This window comes from Mesocricetus auratus, unplaced genomic scaffold (assembly GCF_017639785.1).
Source record: "Mesocricetus auratus isolate SY011 unplaced genomic scaffold, BCM_Maur_2.0 Super-Scaffold_100023, whole genome shotgun sequence".
Lineage (NCBI taxonomy): Eukaryota > Metazoa > Chordata > Mammalia > Rodentia > Cricetidae > Mesocricetus > Mesocricetus auratus.
The window spans coordinates 22,037,536-22,055,367 of NW_024429204.1; the positions used below are offsets into that span (position 1 = coordinate 22,037,536).

Sequence of the window (17,832 nt, forward strand, 5' to 3'; positions counted from 1 at the left end):
CGTTTCCGTCATGTTCTTTCTCACGGGACCCTTGGACCGCCAGCCTGTATCACCCTCTCACAGGCCATTTGACTGCATTGCCCAACTGGACAGGTTTGCTAGGGCAGGGTGATCAGTTCAGGCCTCGTAAACAGTTCCCAGGTGTGGGGACAACATATTCTGTAGATAGCTCAGGAGTGGCTTTAGCAACATGTACTTTGTCTGGGGCAAGCGCACTGTAACACACACACACACACACACACACACACACACACACACACACACCCCTGGCAAAGATTCAACAGGAAGATGGAAACGGGAGCATTAGTGTGGATGGTACGCTCTGGAGCAGACTATTGCCCGCTGGGATAAAGGGGACCGAGCCCCAGGTGCTTCGCGGGCACTGGGCCAGATCCTGGGATTGTTCAATAGAAAGAAATGGAATTCTGGAGGTGGGGCTCTCTCGAGCACTTAGCTGATAGTCTTACCTGGTGATTACTTGTGATTCAGACTGATGTTGTAACTGGACCATAAATGCTTAGCAGGCAGGGTTTGGGCTTAAGGCTATTTTTCCTTTCTTGTACTACCTGACCCAGAGCCTTACATATAGGCAGCACTCAATAAAGGCACAAAAGGAAAGGAATTCAGGCTACACTTGATACTATGTCAGGTCCCAAACCTCCTGCTCCTACATAATCCCTTTGATCATTTGCTCATTTTCAAGCAGATGCCCCCTTTCTCTCCCCTGTGTGTTTCGGGTTCCCATTTCAATGTAAAATAGTACCAGGCCTCCAGTAGCTATGTTAGAACAGGAGGAGAAATTTAAACACACACACACACACACACACACACACACACTCACTCAGGCACGCATGCACGCACTCACTCACGCACGCATGCACGCACTCACTCATGCGTACCACCGGGGCTGGGTTGCTGAGACACAGCTGACCCAGGCTTACTGAAGCCTTGTGATACCCATGAAGCAAAGCCACCTGATGCTGCAGACACCAGGAAGCCCTTCTCGCATCCAGCAGATGCTGCAGACACCAGGAAGCCCTTCTCGCATCCAGCAGATGCTGCAGACACCAGGAAGCCCTTCTCGCATCCAGCAGATGCTGCAGACACCAGGAAGCCCTTCTCGCATCCAGCAGGACTAAGGGAGACCCGACACAGAAGAGGAGAGGAGGCTTTTCAGGATGGGCACCGTGAAGGCTCAGCACAGGGCTTGTCCACACTCAATTGCCTTTTCCCTTTCTGATTTACTCATTCATTCGTCTGCTCCACAGCCTCTGCTCTTGACCAGGCTGCAGGCTTTGAGGACAGAGCTGCGGGTGAGCCAGGTTGATTATCTGGGCAGAAACCGGATAACGAACAAGCGAGAAGAGAAAAGCGTCTGTCTGGCAAAGCCCTGGGTGTCATGGAGGGTTGACGGCAGGGCAGGGAGAGCAGAGCAGGCAAGGACCAGGCCCTTGAGCACGAAGGATAAGAGTGGCCATCCGCCCGGTACTCGAGAGGAAGGGAGACGGGGGACATATCCTAAGAGTTCCAGGCCTGGGGAAGAGCATGGGAAGTTCAGGGTGGTGGGAGACAGGAAGGAACCAATAAGATGGAGTGGAAAGATGAGCAGTGGGCGTGGCCGAGGCCAGGCAGAGGTCTCAAGGCATCACTCCTGTCCTGATAAGGGTTTTGGACACCATCAAAAGCATCCCTTGCCAGTTACTCTGCTCTGATACCTGATGGAATGATCTGAAGACTGAAGGATTTCCTTTGGCTCGTGGTTTCAGAGGGTCTCTCTTCACATGTAGGTGGAATTTTCTTCGGGCTGACAGCTCACAAAAAATGACACGGGGGGGGCTTGTTACAAACTGTGAAAGTTCAGCCTATAGCTTAAGCTTGTCCCACTAGCTCTTACAACTTAAATTAACTCATTTCTTTTGATCTACGTGTTGCCACGAGGCTCATGACTTTTACCCCCTCTGCGTTAGGATCATCATGAAGACTCTGGGTTCTCCTTCCCAGAGCTCTCTGTCCCCAGAAGTCCCGTCCAGCCTGCCTAGCTGATGTCCATCCAGCCCTCCATTAAAGCAATCATGTGACACATTTTCACGCAGTGTAAAGGAATATTGTACAACAATCATGGTGGGAAGGTACGGACTGCCCATTCAAAGGGTGACAGTGGGAGTGTCTGCCAGTGGTTATTCATATCGTAGCTAACTAGGAAGCAGAGAGTGTGACAAGAACCAGAGACTGCTTATAGTCTTCAAGGACCTGCCCTTAGCGAATGATTTCCATCAACTGAACTCCACCTTCTAAAAGTTTTGTTCACTCGGTATAGGACCACCACGTGGGGAACTTGCATTCGATGCCTGAGCGTGTGGGGAACATTTCAGATTTAGCCAAACGTCTAAGCAAGAGATGCTGCTGAGTTTAGGTTGCAAGTGGTGTAAAGATGTGGCCATGTGTTTAGGACAGGAAGCTTGACAGCAGGAAGTGAAGGAGAAAGAAGCAGGATGCCTGGAGAGCGTCTTGGTGAAGTAACTGGTAACAGGAGGCTGCAGTTGGCTGAAGATGGGAGGGGCAGGGGGCAGGGTTTGGGGCATGGGTGGGAGGTGACAGTCCCATGAATGTGAAGTGTGGCCCAGCATGGGGTTCCAGATGGCACCTGGAACTCTGCAGAGAAGGTTTGCTCTTCTAGTCTCTCTTTGGAGGTCTCTCTTCTTAGTACCCTTCGCTCAAGGTCTTCTCCTCTCCTTACCCCTGCTGCGGGTCCGGGGAAGGCTGGAAGCTGTACGGAGGACAGGCTTTGTGAAATACATATTGGCGTGAAACCATAACTACCCACTTAGGAGGGGCTCATCGCGGTGCTGAGGCGACCCCATCATTCATATAATTCAGCTCAGTCAGTCTCCTCTGTGTGCCTGCTCTGGAGCTGTAAGCATCATCCAATAGACCGTGTCTGCTGTTCTCGTGTGGTAAGGCCACAAGATCACTGGGGAAGCAGATGTGCAAAATAAAATTGAACACATTGTAGAGACGGCACAACGCACCCCAGATTGCCACCGTGAGGGATGTAGCACCTCAGCCTTACTGCTTTTCAGAATCAGAAACTCAGGCCCAGAGAAGTCAAGCTTTTCAGTTGACAGTGTTCAGGCGCAAAGGCCGGGCTAACATTCCTTTCTGAGGCCCACGGGGACACATTTGCCAGGGCTGTTTGAGACACAGCACTCTACAGCAAACACCTTCTCATACACGATAGGGTGCAGACCGAGGAGAGCGTGACAGCGTTGGGTAGATCTGAGAGCATTTCCTCATTCCAGCATGCGTGATCTTGTGCAAGCTTTAGTCTGTTTATCCCTAAAGTGAGTAGCAGTAAATCGAGAGTTAATTGAGGGACCTTACAATCTGTGTGTACTGAGGGGTGTTTTCCTCCACTGTCACCTTGGGCTTGGATCTTGTCTTTTTTTTTTTTTTTCTTTAACAATATGAATAGAATCTGAGCTGAGTTTTTATGTCACCAATTTCTGGAGGGAGAACTCTCGGGAGTGAAGAACGTCATGGGGGGGGCAGAAAGGGCTCCATGAAGATGCAGCTCCTCTGGAGACTCGCCTCAGCCAATCTCACTATGGAGCCTAGATTACCTCATGCGGGAGGTGGGTGTGAAGAGGGCACGCTGTGTGGTCCCAGCCAATCACTTTACTGCTGGAGCCTGAGTGGGAAATGACGTGTTTGGACCTAGCCGAGTCAGGATTGTGCTGGTTTCAAGTGTCGGCAACAAAAATAAGCTGACAAGTGGTGGCCCTACTTCGGCTTTCAACAGCGAGGGTCAAGCTTTGTCGCTGTCAGCAGATATCTGACAAGAAGCAAACGGAGGGAGAGAAAGGCTAATCTTGACTCGTGCAGTCCGTCATGGCGGGCATGGGGTGATGCTGGTCGCATTGCTTTGGAAGCCGGGCGGCCTATACAACCTCAAGGCCCACCCCAAACGGCCCACCTCTCCCAGCTAGATTCCACCTTCTTCCACAGCTTCTCGGAAAGCTCCAGCACCTGGGAACCAAGCAACCAAACTCTGAGGCGATGGAGCCATTTCAGGGTCAAGGCGCAGCAGGCGGCTCTCAGGTGTCGCCCGTTCTACTTTCCCTCACAGCCCCTTCCCTCTAAGGCTGGCTTTCTCCAGGAGCCGGGACCTCCGAGCGCCATGCTCTCTCATCAGCTTTTTAGCTCATACACTTACCGGGGAGGGGAAGACGCTTTTTCTAAAACGTTTTTGACTGAATTCCTCAAAAGCTGGTCTGAGACTCTAGGCGGATGAGAAGTTCTGACGAGCCCGGCTTTTGTGGCTGTTGAGGGTCAGGCTCCATCCGCAAGAGTGCAGAGCCCGTGTCCGGGCATGAGTGTCCTTTACGCCACCGTTCTCCTCAGCCTAGAGTCAAGTCCCCAAAGCTAGGCCGGTGAAGGAATGGATGCCCCACATTGACCTGCCGGAGCGTAAGTGCTGGCTCTAGCTATACTTTCTTCCCTGCGCGTTAACTCAACTCTTCCAGCGCTTTCTTACTTATCGAGGGAGAAGGGAGTGAGTGAAGTAGGGAAAGGTGTGAAAGGTGATTTGAAAAATCAACCCAGAGATCAAGATGCGGCTCCAAATCTTTGCAGAGAGGACCCAGGGCTGGCACCAAGGAAAGCCTAGCCGGCTCGCCCTTGCACGGCCCTTCGATTGGCCCCGTGGGAAGGAAGAGACCCCACCCAGCCGGAAGGAGGGTAGTTACGTGCTGGAGTGATTTGCGAGTATTTTACGGTCTTATCTGTTAATAATAAAAATGAAATTACATGACGGTACAGCCATGTGTGGGCTGCAGGACAGTTAATGAGTCAGATGCGTGTAGTCAGATGCGTGTCCCTTTAATTGAGGCCTAATGACTCTGGTAATAACACCCTGGGTCTGCTTGTGGCTTCTTTCTTCTGAGGAGCTCAAAGAACTTTCTCCTCTTATCTCGTCGCCCTCCCTGACTTCCCAGGGAAGTGGCTCTTATCAGCGATGTTTCTCAGGGGTCTGGGTGCTGTGACTCATGGCCTGGGTGTGGCCCAGGTGAGTCTTCTTCTTAGCTCACTCTGTGGTGGCTCCGTTTCCTAGGCGACCATGGCAGTCCTGGCTTTGAGGGCACAACAATGTGATCCTACCCAGGGAAGTTGAAACATGGGAGGCGGAGTGGGGGGGGGGGAGAGAAGGACCTGATGCAGGTCCAGGGGCAGATGTGAGGTCCCCTCCCCCAAGGACTCGGCATATTAGAAACAGCATCCTGAGAGTGAGCCATGTATTTTTTTTAACTCCCCATCTCTCAGACCAAACCCCAGCACAGGGTGTGGTATGTAATCTAAATATACAGATGGTGAGATGGTAGGTGGAAATGTGTTGGGATTGTTCAAGACCCTGTTTCAAGGTCATGTTGCTGTGATAAAGTGTGAGGGGGACCTTCTGTGGGGGACCCTGGCGGGTTCCATGGCAGGTGAGGGTGACTGAGGCGGAGGGACAAACACGCCAGGCAGACAGAGCTTAGTGAGAGGTTTTATTAGAAAGGAGGGGGTGGAGAAAAGAGGTAAAGAGACACAGAGATAGAGACAGAAGAGAAGAGGGAGACAGGAAAAGTCCTGTCTGCCCCGGGGGAACAGCGGGAAAGAGAGAGGGATAAGAAGAATGTAAGTGGGCAGGGGTCTTTTAAAGGGGTCCTTTGCATCCTAGTAGTCATGGAACTCTGGGCTGACCAGGGCACTGCCTGAGTGCATTCTGCCAGGTGACAGGGGCAGGCCAGCATAGTGCCTGAGTCCTTACACATGTCTCCTGTCTCAAAAAGCCTCCCTTGGTCCTACCAGGGTCTTATTCTGTCATCATGGACTCTCCAAGCCCTTGGAGCCTTGGCTTATCTTCAGAGAGCACTGTGTTAGCCGTGTGCCAGCCACATCCATGCATGGTGGCACCAAGATGAGGCCAGGTCTGACTTGCAAGGGTATGTGAGCATAGAAGGTTTCACACCATAGACTTGGAAGACAGAGACATGGGGATGGCTTGCCGTGCTTTGAGGCAGGGGAGGCCAGATTTGAACCCTGTGTCCAGCCTCATGACATCGTCTGTGGGGATCAGGAAGTCCCTCTGTGAGCATCCTCTTTCCCTGCTTCCTCATTTCAACAGAACAAAGAAGTCTCACTTTGCTGGCTTGTGGTGAGGCTAACTGTGGTGACTCTCCTTGGTTCTAAATAGGTGCTGGGTGTTAATTTCTAGTGATTTATCTTAGGCTTGGTGGTTCCCAGCCCTGGCTCTGAACCAGACTGGTCCTTCTTTGCAGCAGGTTTGTCTGATAACCCTCTGGGACATTCTGGTCCCTTTACCTGCAGCTGGTCCAGGTACCACCCGCCTGTCACAAAGACACCTCTGATGGTTCTGATGCCAGAAGGGCTTCATTTTTGTCAAATTGAATGTGTGATTGGTTATAAAATGGTATAAAAGTCATTATGCCCAGGTTTCTAAGGTCCCTGAGTACAATGGCCAATGGTCTCCTCCAGGGAAAGCAGCTGGACTCACACGGCAGCCAGAAGGCCGGTGGACTGGGTGGGGGGTAGTTACCTGGCCTCTTTGTGGTGACTCTGTGATCCAGTTGCGCTTCCACACCTGAGATTTGCCTGTTGCTTGGGAAGAGTCCAGGGCTGATGTCTTCAGTGCAGGCTTGCCACACTTTTCACTTATGAAGAGCCCCAGAGACTCCATGACTGTCGTTCAGTGGGGTTTCAAGAGATGTTCCTTGGCCTTTGGTCAATTTATGTCTCAATTTTATGAAGAATTAGGGGAGCAGTTGAAAGTTTATAACCATTTTCAGCCTCTGCCAATATCTGAGAGACCCTAAGAAACCTCTGTGAAATGTGGGAGCTAACCATGCCTTCTTTCTGGAAACTAACAGCCCCTAAAAGGCCCAGAGTCAGTGACACAGATAGGATTAAGCTTAGGACTGGAGTGAAAGCCAGACGCTACCAGCTCCTTGCTGAGCAACTTAGGACAGGCCAAAGAGCCCACAGAGAGGATAAGACGTGAGCTGGATGACATTTCCCCCCTCAAAGGTATGTTATCTGGGAAAAGAATGTGGGGAATTTGTTACAAACATGAGAGCAGTTGTTGTGAGTCTTTCTCTGTCCTGCTGGCCAGCTCCCAAATAACCACACAGAGACTTATTGATTATGAAAGCTTGACTGATAGCTTAGATTTGTGAGTTTGGTTGCTACAGATTACTATTAACCTGCATTTATTATCCTAAACAGCTTTCAAAGAGTAAAACTCTGCATTTTTAAATGAGCTGCACAGGTGTAATACCTTAAACAAGAATAGAAACATATAATGTGTAACAGAAATAACTTTAAATTTATATCAATATAGAGAAATCCATACGCATGTAAAGTATCTGAGACTAATGGTTGTTCAAAAGTAGGCTCAACAATTTATCCTTTATCCCATTATTTCTATACTATATCCCCCCTTTTTCTCTTCAGGAAGAGATTCCTAAATCTAATGTAAATAAAATCTCTTTTATTCAGGTTTTCTGACCATGACCAATAACACTTTGTAACCAACCCCCCTAAATGATGACCAACATCCACAACCCAATGAATGACAAAAGACCACCCACCCCACATCTTGGGAAATTGGGCATTGTGTTCTCTAGACTGCTTCCTGTTGTCTGGGAGCAGTGGCACCGTTAAGGAACCCTGAAAGAATGAAGATAATGGTTAAATCCTGGGGGAGCTAGCTACTGTCCAGTCTTGGTGTGATGGGATAATGTGAGGCTTACCTAAAGTTCTAGCTGGAGTAGCCAGCAGTCTTTAAATTCTTCAGGATGCAGAACTTTAAGGAAATTGCAACAGAGGCACTTTGAGAGGTTGGATCGCCTGGGCCTCCCATTTTCATTGGTGTCTGGTCCCCTTGATCTGTATTGTATTGTTTTTTTAAGGTTTATTCATGTCTGTAGCCAAGATTTCCAAATCTGATCTCTATCAATCTTGAATGAACCCACAGCCTTTCATTTTCTGTGGAAGCAAAAGCATAACCTCTTTCCCAGTGTGACATATTCTTTTGAGTGCCATTTTGAAGTTATAACATTTTTTAAAACATGCAAATTGATAACCTGTCTGCATGAGCAAAATCTTAAACCACCACATGGCTTAGTTCATGGTGTGCTGGTGTTTCAAGCCCACAGACAGTGGCCGAGAGATGTGTCTCTGTACCATGGCCCACATGAGAGACTGTGGGACTAGGCAGCTGTCTTTGCCTACATTTTTGTGTGTTTGGAACCTTTTTTTTCCTCAAGCTTTCTCATGTCTTGCGCTGGGTGCTATTCATTGTGAATCTTTCTCTTTCCTGCCAGCCAGCTCCCCCCAAAACCACATGGAGACTTATTAATTATGAAAGCTTGGCCAATGACTTAGGCTTGTTTTTTTTTTTACTATCTTTTTAAACTTAAATTAGCCTATTTCTATTAATTTACATGCAGCCACGTGGTTCATGGCTTATTACCTCATCTTCTACGTGTCATGCTTCCTCTGGGCCTCCTCGAGACTCTGCCCTTCTTGTCTCCAGCTTCCTCCATGACTGGACATCCTGCCTAGCTATTGGTCATTCAGATTTTTTTTATCAAGCCAGTCAGAGTAACATATCTTCACAGTGTACTAAAAGATTCCACAACAAGCAGTAAATGGCCAATGATAGAATCTAGTAAGACCCAGATCCACATGATGTGGGGGTCAGGAGCCTGCAGATGCTTAGCCTCGGTGTGTGGGGCTTCTAACCTCACACACCTGGAAGAGGCAGCAGGGAATGGGGCTCGGGGATAGAATACAGAGTGGAGCATCTTCTCACACACAATTGTCTTCAGTGTTTACGCAGTCGTCGAAGACCTCATGGTGTCAGTGCTCAGCAGCAGTAGGAGCTAATGTGTTTCATATATGACAGCTGAGGTCCAGGCCAGTCACATTGCAATCTGGTGGCACCAGAATTTGAACCCACATTGATCTGTCTCTGTGCTCTGTCCTCATCGCTACAGTTGCCGGTGTTGAAGGGAAGTACTTGGGTGTCTTTGGGTTCTCACTGGAGTGGCTGTCTAGACATTCCTTGCATCAAAGCAGTCACCGTTCCTATTCCTTTTCTGGGAGCTACAGAGCTCGTAGTATTTGGTTAGGGAGAGGAGTTGTATGTGACAGGGCCAAAGACACCAAGGTGTGGGCTACTGTCCTCACAGTTAAGAGACGGGGTCCTACTCAGGGCTCTAAGCAGAGCCATGCACTGTCTCTGCAAGCTGAGCCTGGAGTGATGGCCCCAAACATGATCAATATGAGAGCTGACCAGGGCGAGTAGGCAGGTCCTGACGTCTCGAAATTCACAGATGCTCTAAACCTGGTATTACCTGGGAGACTTGCAGGATTGTGCAAGGGTGACCTCTACTTGGGTCCAGAAAGCAAGACAAACAACTTCTTTTCTGTGCGCAGGGACTGACTCATTTTCTAAGAAGCCCAGTCATTCCCTGGTTGGCTTGGGAGCCAAGCCAGGACAGAGTGGGTGGCGACATCCTTGTCCTTCCCTTCTGCAGAAAGTACAGGTCTTAGTCCAGGAGAACGGGTACGGGAGCAGCACAAGACTCCCGCCCTCCATTCTGACCTGTTTGTCCCTCCTAACCCTCAGACCTCACACTTACAGACCAACCTTAATCAGGACGTTCTGATCTGCCCCAGACTTACTTTCCTCACCAGCACAATGGGATCAGCATTGCCTGCCTCTCAGAGCTGTGAGTAATCGTGGAGATTCAACAGTAGAGGAAAGGAGGGCTTGCCCTGTCAACAGGATGCCTGGGTTTAAATCACTAGCCGTGTGCGCCGTCACTGATTTGGGAAGTCCGAGGCCCCTCAGAGTCAGGAGGATCACCCATACAATAGAGCTCTGTTGTGCTGTTGCTGGGAACTGCGCAGGAGAATGCTCCTGGGTTCCCCTCCCCGCCCCCAGCATTCCTCACACATCCAGCCCAAGTGGTAGCTGCCTCTTCTCCTTCCTGGCTCATTCCCTCGTGACTGCCGAGAGGAGATATTTGGATCTGAAGATATCAAATTATTTCAGGCAACTCTTTTCCCGGCTCCTGTTTTAGAAATGGGGATCAGAAAAGCGCAGCCTCTCAGGTTGTTGGGAGACTGAGTCGACCTGAGTACCAGGCCAGCGCAGCTCCGGAAGTGTTCCGTGGTGTTAGCTTTTGTGGCTGGTTATAAATAGTTCCTCCCTGTGTGGGTGATGCCTCCCTGGCTGGTGCTGTGTGTGCCTGTGTGGTCAAGGCTGAACTGACTCACCCTGGAATGACAGACCTTGATAGCTGGCACCCAGGCTGGTGCTGGGCGGGGGCAGCCGGGCTCCTTACTAAATGCAAGGGACAGCTCAGGTGTTCTTGGAACAGGTGCCTTTGGCCTTTGCTAGGCCCAGAGAAGGAAAGGAAGTAAGCCTGTGGCTATCAGGACACAGGAAAATGGGATGATGCCCCTACATTTTTCCTAGACAAAGATGTTCATAGGGCGTGCTATGCTTCTTTCATGGGGGCGGGCCATATATGAGGCTGTTGGAGGGACACCCCTCATTCTTGTGGGGCAAATGGACGGGGGGGTGCGGGGGAGGAAAACCAGAGCCTGCTTCTGGACAAATGAGGCAAGATAAGTTTCCTTCCCAGGATGCAGAGGAGATGGGTGAGACTCAGGCCCACTGTACACAGAACATAAAATTCTACAACTGTGTGTGTATAGCAATGGACCTGGTGGGGCAGGTGGACAGCCCAGTGGATTCTAGAGGCACAAGGGAAAGCCTGTGGGGGAGGCCAGCTGTCAGACTCCTAGATGGAGATACGGGGGCGGGAAGCATCCCACTTCCTCATCCCCCCCATCCTTGACGTCATCAACTGATACCCTCGCATTGTGGAACCACTTTCACTGAGGTCATCACTGACCTCCTTGTGGCAAACCCAAAGCCTCCCTTTTAACCAGTGGGGATACCCACTTGATACGTAGTTCATGTCTCTCTTGACTCCTGGTTCTTTTCCTGCCTCTCTGGCTCTCTTGCTCCCCTTTCCGTTGTGACTCTATCTGTCCCAGCTACCTATCTCTTTACCTCCTGTCCAACCATCTCCCCATCTTTACGATGGAGAGACTTTCATGGAGGCAATGTTTATAGAAGTACGGAAGTTCCCAGGAGAACACAGCTCACAGAATCAACTAAGCAAGGCTCGTAGTGCTCAAGAGACTGAAGTGACAATCATGGGGCCTACACGGGTCTGTGCTAAGTCCGAAGCATATGTTGTGGATTATGTAGCTTGGGTTTCTGTGGGACTCCTAACAGTGGGAGGGGGTGTCTCTGAGTCTTTTGCCTGTTCTTGGGACCCTTTTCCTCCTACTGGGTTGCCTTGTCCAGCCTTGATATGACGGTTTGTGCCTAGTCTTATTGTATCTTGTTATGCCTGTTAGGTTGATATCCCTGGGAGGGCTGCTCTTTTCTGAAGACGCAGGAAGAGTGAACAGGATGAGTAGTGCCTCCTCACTGCATGGACAAGTGTGGCATGGCACCAACCCTCAGTTGAGTTTTCAGTTTCTCTACAATTTGCTTTCCCTCCTCTTTCAACCTCAGCTCCTGTGACCCACCTCCTACTTCTGGTTCTGGCAACACTCATCTGTCCTGGCTCAGGCACATCACACCCCAAGCCCCCATCGCTCTGTGCCTGTGCCTGATCCCTCCTTGTCCTTCAAGGCCTCTGTTTGCCAGGAAAGAGGTCTTGTTCCTGTGGACTCTCGGGAAGGCTTATCACCGTGCGATGGATGTGTTGTGGGATGGAGCATGCGTGTGACTAAGTTAACAAGTGTGTGCAGACGATGTTACATCTCCTAGAGACTATTCTACATGCTTCACACATATAAACTAATTCCATTTATGTCACAACGCTATAAAGAAAGCATTGTTATTGTCCCTATTCTATGGGTTATAAAACCGAAGCATGGAATATAACTAACTCTTCTTGTCCCTGTGACCAGCTCCCCGGTAGGAAGAAACTTAAGAGATGGAAGGCTCATTGTGGTGGGGAAAGTGTGGTGTTGGGAGAAGCCTCAAGGTGTTTGCTCACATCCCTGGGTACCAGGAAGCAGAGACGGGGCAGCAAGTGGAGGCGGACCATAAACAGAGACACATGTCCTTCAGGTAGGCCCCACCTCCCCAGAGTTCTATAACCTCCTGAAGCAGAGCTACCGGCTAAGGACCAGTTGTTTGAATACATGTTTTGGGGGGGTGGTTCATTTGTCACCGAAACCCTAATGTGTGCAGAAGTTAATGAGACTGTCCAAAGTCACACAGCTAGAAAGTTCTCTGGATAGGATTTGAACCTGACACTGGGATGTAGGCAGAGGGTTTTGATTGCCTTACTGAAGAGGGAGACCTTGACTTTGTAGACATGATGAGCTGTGGAGGGGAGACGCTGTCGGGACCACTCCCCAGCTCCTGGTTGTAGAATGGTGGTTTCCTTCACAATCAGTTGCTGGGTATTTCCCCCCTATTTCCTGGAAGTACCAAGGCTGAGCTTGGGTGAAGAGAAACTTTTTGAAGCTGTGTGAGTGGCTAGGAACATCTGGCAGGGGGGTTGCTAAGCAACTCCAGAGGTCTAAGCGCTGGTAGAACCTGAGAACTGGCCTGGCCTTCCTGGTGAGTGAAGGACATGGCTTCCTGAAGACACCCACACCCTGTGCCTTCTAGCCCTTTCTTCTCATCAGTCTTGGTGGTAGAATGTGTGTGTGTGTGTGTGTGTGTGTGTGTGTGTGTGTGTGTGTGTGTACACTTAGAGTATCAAAGCCAGACAGAATTTGCTAAGGGCTCTGTGGGCCAAAAGAAGACCCAAGGACCAGTCACTGGACTCTTTGACTTGGTATTTTGAGTATTCCTAACCTGTTTTTTTTTGTCTTCTAAAATAAAGATTTATTTGACAAGGTTCATTTAGCACAATACACCTAGAAGGAAACCACAATGCAATGAAAGACTTAAATCAAGACCTCAGGATTTCATACAAACACCAAGACCAAAACTCCTAAAGTCATGGTATTGCATCTCAAAATTTCTCCATCAACTTAAAAAAAAAAAAAGAAAAAAGCTTTAAACTCACACGCCTTAATGAGTCCAATCCAGGGTGTGGGTGACTTGGGGAACAGAAGGAAGTGGAGATGTGTTATAGACTGGATTTATGTTTCCAATTATATATTGAAGTCAGGATCCCCATGACCTCAGAATGTGCCTGTCCTTAAAGATGTAATGTTTACTGATTTCATTGGGGTCATAATGCTTACAGGGGCCATTAGGGTGGATATCAACTGGAGTCTTCATCAAAAGAGGGGACTTGAGCCCAGACTCCATATAGGAGGATCATTTGAAAACACAGGAAGGAGACAGCCATCAAGCAGCCCAGGAGAGTCACCTTGGGACATACCAAGCCTGCTGACACTTTGATCTCCTACTTCAGCCTCCTACTGATCTCCTACTTCAGCCTCCAGAATTACACGAACATAAATCTCACTTGCTTACATTATCCTGAGGTGGAACCTACTCCAGTCAGCTCAAGAAAACTATTGGACGGTAACACCATGGTCATCTCATTTGCCGTGCCCCCCAGTCATGGAACTTCAATTCCCATGGGGTCAGCCTAAGCAAACAGGAAGGGAATTCTGGCTAGAGAGGGACTGAGTGTAGGTGACCCTGGGCATAGGGCCAGATGGGCTGTCATAGCCAGACTGTCAGGCCCTGCCCTCAGGGAGCTCCTAATCCCATGGGGAGACAAGTACACTGTGAGGTAAGTACCTATGAGTCACTCAGTAATGAGACACACACATAAGACGGGAGAGGTGAAAGTCCACTGTCCAGGATGATGTCACAGTGGATTGCTTTGAAGGATCAGCCTGGGGGCTGTGTATAGTAGCAAGTGTGAGGACCAGAGTTCAAATCCCCAGAACCCTTGTAGAAAGCCAGGCATGAGCATGTGTGCTTGTAACCCCAGGGTCTAAAAGAGAGAACGTTATGGGTACTTAATGTCCTTGTCTGGCTTCTGTGTGTGCCTACACAAGCACTCATAACACTCATAAACTCAGGTGAATGAACTCACCCCCTAACATGTAGCCCATACCATGTACATGGATGTAAGTTCACATGTGTGTGTATGTTTCACACACACACACACACACACACACACACACACACACACACACCCCAGAGAAATGCAGAGTCAGCCTAGGCCCAGCAACTAGAGAATGGAGGGAAGGGCATCCCAGAGGAGGTGTACATGTATGCATGTATGTAAAAGGTCACAGGCATGTGTGATTACTAGGGAAGGTGGGCTATGATGCTGGAGACCGTGGTTGGAGCCCAATCACCATAGGTTGAGTTTAGGGAACCCCAGAAGGGACACTGTTCTTCAGACAGAGCTCTGGGGCAGCAATGCTGCAGGCTAGTTGGGGACCGTAGGCAGGTAACTTAGTTTTCTGGGATGTCAACATTCTCTGGTGCAAACTAGTGATGATCACAGTACTTGCTTCGGAGGGTTGCTGTGAAGATTAGTAACAGAAAGCTCTACAGCGTGCTTTGTCATGTGGTTGGGCCTTGATAGGCCTGCTCTTGCTTAGCTTGGATTTCTTACCTGTCTTCCCCCCAGCGTGGCTGAAATATTCACTTCATCAGCTTCTCTTACTGGGCATGGAGTGGAGTTAGGTGAGTGGAGGAAGCCACTTGTCACCAACCGGAACTGAGAACGGAGAGTGTGGAGGCCCCTGGAGACACATGAGAACCTCCCTGAAAGCATTAGTGCAGGGTTCCGGGATGCTTGGCTCTTAACACGTCACCCTCTGAGGCTTTATAGGTTGGTCACACATGCACCAGGGGAGGAACCAAAAAGAGGATCTGGAAGAATGATGCGTTTTCTCAGTAAGAGCCCAAGGAGACGGCCAGGCAAAGGGATGCTGTCTCTGGCTCTGGTGAGAAAAGTTGCAGTAAGGCGGCCCGGCCCGTCTTGTGCACGCCGCATGCCTGCTGATGGAATGTTCTAGGCTTGAGTTAAAGACCTCCCTGAACTGTTTCTACACCCTGATAAGCCCCGCCGCCGCCAACACAGCAATCCAAATCACACCAAACCAAACTGAATTAGAAAAAAAAAACCCACGTTTCACGGATAAAACGCTCCCGGATGATTTTCCAGCCCCCAAGAGAGGAGACGGAAAAGAGAGACCGGAAAACCACAAGTCTGTTTTCTGGAGGACAGGTCAAATACCCCGTGGGAGTGGTCTTGAGCATCTCTGAGGTGAGGGTGGGGGTGATCATTTGGTGGGCTTTCTGAGGTACATCAGGGTTTGGAGAGAGAGATGGAGGAGGGGGCTTGGGGTGGAACTTCCATGAGAACATTCCAGATTCTTTGGGTGTGTGGGTACCACAGGCTGGGGTGAAGATTCCACGAGAACACTCCCCCCCCAGTTTCTTTTGATAAGGTTAAAAGATGTAGACAATGACCTTCCTTTCATAACGCAAGCCTTCTTGCCCAAATGCCATGTGCCTTTAGTGCATTTCCCCTGACCCCATTGTCCGTCTGACTCTTCTTTGTCATGCATCAGCTTAGCTGTCACTTCTCCTCAACCTGGAGTCAGATGCAGCTCTGGTCCTTCCCACAGCAGACTGGCCTGCGCCTGCCACCTGCCACTGGGTGTACTTGTTGAGGGTTGGACTGCTGTCCGGATTGCTACCTCTGACCAAGGAGGTCCTCAGGTGCCTTGTGGGCGACCATGCTCAGTATCTGGTCCAGGCAGAGGGAAGCCCAGCAAGCTGATGAATGCCACCCGCAAGTTTATAAGTTGTTTCTCAGATGATGGTCCCTGCCTCTTCCTCTTTCTTCTTCTTTTGGTTTTTAGAGCCTGGCTTTCTCTGTGTAGCCCTGGCTGTCCTTGAACTTGCTCTGGAGACCAAGCTGACCTCGAACTCACAATGATCTTTCTGCCTCTGCTTCCTGAGTGCAGCACTTAAAGGCGTCTGCTACCAGAGACCAGCTTAGGCAGGTGTGGGGAGACGTTCAGGACCCAGTGAGGATCTGTGTAGTGTCAGGGAAGGGAGAGGAGGAGACAGACACAGTCTGAATCGGGATGGCTCCAGCGTGTTTATCGAAAAAAAGAACACACTTCTTATACTCTATGGTAGCGCATAGCATTAAGAGGGAGGAAGGAGGCAAGTGAGCTGGGGTGTGGCTCGAGATCAGTGGCTGGGGAAGCTAAGCATTGACCTTGGCAATAGGCTCCAGTTGTGTGTTAATGGAAGGGCCCCAAGTTCTTCTTGCTAGAGATAAGAACGTGTTTCCCTTTATAGCAACCTGGAACTTTCTCCAACCGTCTGAGGGATGGGGACTTGTCTAAATGCCTGACCTTGAGGAAGCAGGCATTCCATCATAGAATATTCCACTTTCTTATATGGCTTAGCTTATCTGAATAGTTAAAACTTAAAAGTGAGCAAAGATGAAACTAGACAAGTATTACTCTGAACCTGAGAACACTTTAAGGATTTGTAAATATTAATTATCAAATATACCTTATTTATCAAGCATATGTTAATTCATCTAAATTTTCTAGCAGCTCGGTGTGACTGTGTATGGCAGCAGGCAGAGTTATCACATTATATGGTTCCATAGTGGTGGAGCTTTTTTTCCAAGGAATTATTTTGTTTAGAGTGGCGGTCATTGTAAACATGTTCATCCCTCAAAACCCCCACAAAACTTCCCAGAGGGAAAGGCCTAATTGTTGTAATCCAGGCACACCTGTCCCTGTCCCTTGGAGACCTGGCAAAGAGTGCCCACCCCTGCATGCGCGGTAGGCAGTAACCTGGTTCCGTGCCCAGGGGCAAAATGACCCTTTAAGACGCAAACTCCACACACTTCCTCCCTCTCTTTCTGCCCTGTCTCTGAGGAGGCAGACAGATCTGTCTGTCTCTCTGTCTCTGTCTCCTCTCTCTCCCCACCTCTCTCCCTTCTTCCTGGTGTCGTGTTTGTCCCCCGCCATGGGATCTGCCTCGGTGTCACCTTGTGCTGTGTCCCTAACACTAACAGTGAGAATCACTAAAGATGAGAGCAGAAGGAAGCTGGAGAATTGTGATCCACAAAGTCCGAAACGGTTGTCACGTGGTCCGTGACACGCCCCCACCACTGCCTGGCTTTGGTGATGCTTCTTAAAATGAATCTTAAGTTAGATGCTGAAAATGACTTACTCTTTGCAGGAGTTTGTGCGCTTATGAGTCTAAAATGAGCCCAGTCGTGCAAATGGCTTTGTATTCTTGTTATTATAGAATAGAGATCCACGGCATGGATTCTCAAGCTGGACTGATGGATTTGGATTTCATTTCCACACCCAGAGGCTGCATGACTGTGGGTGAATGATGGGATTTTTATGTGCCTCGGTCTCCTCATTTGTGAGGCAGAGGCATTAATAAACATGACGGGTTGCTGTGATGATGAAATTGGCCAACATGACAGACTGAAGGTGAAACATCCTCCATAGATAGGTTGTCCCTAGATAGTGGGATGCTGTGTTAGGAGGTAGTAGGGTGTCTGAGACGTGGAGCCTAGCCAGATGGGGTAAGGGCCTATGGGTTATGCCAGGCAATGCACTCTGCATCTAACTCTGATTCTTGACTGCTGTACCAGTGTAAGCAGCTGCCTTGTACTCCTGCTGTTCCTGCCAGAGGCTTCTACTGCCACGCCTTCCCCAACATGATGGGCTGCATCTCCTGGCTGGACCATGAGG

At 49.5% G+C, this 17,832-nt stretch overlaps 1 long non-coding RNA gene across 1 annotated transcript; it reads left to right on the forward strand.

The window, feature by feature from the left end:
- The first annotated feature begins 9,628 nt into the window (after positions 1-9,628).
- On the forward strand, positions 9,629-17,548 carry LOC121133711. The gene is made up of 4 exons (XR_005870681.1): positions 9,629-9,794; positions 11,503-11,610; positions 12,064-12,226; positions 13,362-17,548. It is a non-coding gene; the product is annotated as an uncharacterized LOC121133711 (long non-coding RNA).
- The last annotated feature ends 284 nt before the right edge of the window (positions 17,549-17,832 follow it).